Here is a 4243-nt window from a genome sequence, read left to right on the forward strand (position 1 = left end):
CAATTGATGATGCAGCCTGACTGTAAGGCTGTTGGTAAATCCTCCTGGCCATTTCTGTGAAGAACCATAGAAGACTGTGTGTGTGTGTGTGTGAGAGAGAGAGAGATACAGAGAGAGAGATACAGAGAGAAAGATAGAGAGAGAGAGAGAGAAAGAGAGAGAGATATATATAGAGAGAGATATAGAGATATATATATATATATAGCGAGAGAGAGAAGGGGGTTTGTTGTCCTTCCTCCTCCACCACCAGTTGGACCACTTCTCCTTTAGGCCAAAGGGCCTTGCAAAACATGGTGGCCCTCTGACGTTTCCCCCTTCTTCCTCTGCCTGCCCGGCCTCACAGCAGCCATGAAACCAGAGCTGCTCCCGGGGTGGCTACATGGTGCTAGTGATTGGCATTGTGTTTTCAGGCTGGCTAAAGGCTAGCAGTTAACGTCTAGCTAGTGAATGGCATTGTGCTCCTGGCTGGCTAAATGCTAGCAGCTATCTTAGCTATGTGAATAAAATGATGCTGCTATAAATTCTCCTACCAACCTCAATGGCCAATCGTTTCCTCCTAAGGCTGTCAAGATGGCGTAAAGATCTGACAGGCAGAGGTGGGCTTGTGAGGAAAGAAGCCAGGTTGGGATGTTATAGCTAATGCAGCCTGTTGTAGGCTGGCCTGCTTATCCCTAGTATCTCAGTACAATCTGTCTGTCAGCAGCCTGTTGTAGCCTGGCCTGCTTATCCCTAGTATCTCAGTACAATCTGTCTGTCAGCAGCCTGTTGTAGGCTGGCCTGCTTATCCCTAGTATCTCAGTACAATCTGTCTGTCAGCAGCCTGTTGTAGCCTGGCCTGCTTATCCCTAGTATCTCTGTACAATCTGTCTGTCAGCAGCCTGTTGTAGCCTGGCCTGCTTATCCCTAGTATCTCAGTACAATCTGTCTGTCAGCAGCCTGTTGTAGCCTGGCCTGCTTATCCCTAGTATCTCAGTACAATCTGTCTGTCAGCAGCCTGTTGTAGCCTGGCCTGCTTATCCCTAGTATCTCAGTACAATCTGTCTGTCAGCAGCCTGTTGTAGCCTGGCCTGCTTATCCCTAGTATCTCAGTACAATCTGTCTGTCAGCAGCCTGTTGTAGCCTGGCCTGCTTATCCCTAGTATCTCAGTACAATCTGTCTGTCAGCAGCCTGTTGTAGCCTGGCCTGCTTATCCCTAGTATCTCAGTACAATCTGTCTGTCAGCAGCCTGTTGTAGCCTGGCCTGCTTATCCCTAGTATCTCAGTACAATCTGTCTGTCAGCAGCCTGTTGTAGCCTGGCCTGCTTATCCCTAGTATCTCAGGACAATCTGTCTGTCAGCAGCCTGTTGTAGCCTGGCCTGCTTATCCCTAGTATCTCAGTACAATCTGTCTGTCAGCAGCCTGTTGTAGCCTGGCCTGCTTATCCCTAGTATCTCAGTACAATCTGTCTGTCAGCAGCCGGTTGTAGCCTGGCCTGCTTATCCCTAGTATCTCAGTACAATCTGTCTGTCAGCAGCCTGTTGTAGCCTGGCCTGCTTATCCCTAGTATCTCAGTACAATCTGTCTGTCAGCAGCCTGTTGTAGCCTGGCCTGCTTATCCCTAGTATCTCAGTACAATCTGTCTGTCAGCAGCCTGTTGTAGCCTGGCCTGCTTATCCCTAGTATCTCAGTACAATCTGTCTGTCAGCAGCCTGTTGTAGCCTGGCCTGCTTATCCCTAGTATCTCTGTACAATCTGTCTGTCAGCAGCCTGTTGTAGGCTGGCCTGCGTATTCCTAGTATCTCAGTACAATCTGTCTGTCAGCAGCCTGTTGTAGCCTGGCCTGCTTATCCCTAGTATCTCAGTACAATCTGTCTGTCAGCAGCCTGTTGTAGCCTGGCCTGCTTATTCCTAGTATCTCAGTACAATCTGTCTGTCAGCAGCCTGTTGTAGCCTGGCCTGCTTATCCCTAGTATCTCAGTACAATCTGTCTGTCAGCAGCCTGTTGTAGCCTGGCCTGCTTATCCCTAGTATCTCAGTACAATCTGTCTGTCAGCAGCCTGTTGTAGCCTGGCCTGCTTATCCCTAGTATCTCAGTACAATCTGTCTGTCAGCAGCCTGTTGTAGCCTGGCCTGCTTATCCCTAGTATCTCTGTACAATCTGTCTGTCAGCAGCCTGTTGAAGCCTGGCCTGCTTATCCCTAGTATCTCAGTACAATCTGTCTGTCAGCAGCCTGTTGTAGCCTGGCCTGCTTATCCCTAGTATCTCAGGACAATCTGTCTGTCAGCAGCCTGTTGTAGCCTGGCCTGCTTATCCCTAGTATCTCAGGACAATCTGTCTGTCAGCAGCCTGTTGTAGCCTGGCCTGCTTATCCCTAGTATCTCAGTACAATCTGTCTGTCAGCAGCCTGTTGTAGCCTGGCCTGCTTATCCCTAGTATCTCAGTACAATCTGTCTGTCAGCAGCCTGTTGTAGCCTGGCCTGCTTATCCCTAGTATCTCAGGACAATCTGTCTGTCAGCAGCCTGTTGTAGCCTGGCCTGCTTATCCCTAGTATCTCAGGACAATCTGTCTGTCAGCAGCCTGTTGTAGCCTGGCCTGCTTATCCCTAGTATCTCAGTACAATCTGTCTGTCAGCAGCCTGTTGTAGCCTGGCCTGCTTATCCCTAGTATCTCAGTACAATCTGTCTGTCAGCAGCCTGTTGTAGCCTGGCCTGCTTATCCCTAGTATCTCTGTACAATCTGTCTGTCAGCAGCCTGTTGTAGCCTGGCCTGCTTATCCCTAGTATCTCAGTACAATCTGTCTGTCAGCAGCCTGTTGTAGCCTGGCCTGCTTATCCCCTAGTATCTCAGTACAATCTGTCTGTCAGCAGCCTGTTGAAGCCTGGCCTGCTTATCCCTAGTATCTCTGTACAATCTGTCTGTCAGCAGCCTGTTGTAGCCTGGCCTGCTTATCCCTAGTATCTCTGTACAATCTGTCTGTCAGCAGCCTGTTGTAGCCTGGCCTGCGTATCCCTAGTATCTCAGTACAATCTGTCTGTCAGCAGCCTGTTGTAGCCTGGCCTGCTTAAGCCCTAGTATCTCTGTACAATCTGTCTGTCAGCAGCCTGTTGTAGCCTGGCCTGCTTATCCCTAGTATCTCTGTACAATCTGTCTGTCAGCAGCCTGTTGTAGCCTGGCCTGCGTATCCCTAGTATCTCAGTACAATCTGTCTGTCAGCAGCCTGTTGTAGCCTGGCCTGCTTATCCCTAGTATCTCAGTACAATCTGTCTGTCAGCAGCCTGTTGTAGCCTGGCCTGCTTATCCCTAGTATCTCAGTACAATCTGTCTGTCAGCAGCCTGTTGTAGCCTGGCCTGCTTAAGCCCTAGTATCTCAGTACAATCTGTCTGTCAGCAGCTTGTTGTAGCCTGGCCTGCTTAAGCCCTAGTATCTCAGTACAATCTGTCTGTCAGCAGCCTGTTGTAGCCTGCCTATTCAAATTAAATCAAATCAAATTGTATTTGTCACATGCGCCAGGTGTAGACCTTACTGTGAAATGCTTACTTACAAACCCTTAACCAACAATGCAGTTCAAGAAGTAGAGTTAAGAAAATGTTTACTAAATAAACGAAAGTAAAAAATGTAATAAAAAGTCACACAATATAATAACAATAATGAGGCTATATACAGGGGGTACCGGTACCAAGTCAATGTACAGGAGGCTATATACAGGGGGTACCGGTACCTAGTCAATGTGCGGGGGTACAGGTTAGTCTAGGTAATTTGTACATGTAGGTAGGGATAAAGTGACTATGCATAGATAATAAACAGCGAGTAGCAGCAGTGTAAAAACAAAGGGGGGAGGGGGGGGGTCAATGTAAATAGTCTGGGTGGCCATTTGATTAGTTGTTCAGCAGTCTTATGGCTTGAGGGTAAAAGCTGTTAAGAAGCCATTTGGACCTAGACATGGCGCTCCGGTACCGCTTGCCGTGCGGTAGCAGAGAGAACAATCTATGACTTGGGTGACTGGAGTCTTTGACTGTTTTTTAGGGGCCTTCCTCTGACACCGCCTGGTATAGAGGTCCTGGATGGCAGGGAGCTCAGTCCCAGTGATGCACTGGGCCATTCCTCTGACACCGCCTGGTTTAGAGGTCCTGGATGGCAGGGAGCTCAGTCCCAGTGATGCACTGGGCCATTCCTCTGACACCGCCTGGTATAGAGGTCCTGGATGGCAGGGAGCTCGGTCCCAGTGATGCACTGGGCCATTCCTCTGACACCGCCTGGTA

The sequence above is a fragment of the Coregonus clupeaformis genome, unplaced genomic scaffold (genome assembly GCF_020615455.1).
Source record: "Coregonus clupeaformis isolate EN_2021a unplaced genomic scaffold, ASM2061545v1 scaf2054, whole genome shotgun sequence".
NCBI lineage: Eukaryota > Metazoa > Chordata > Actinopteri > Salmoniformes > Salmonidae > Coregonus > Coregonus clupeaformis.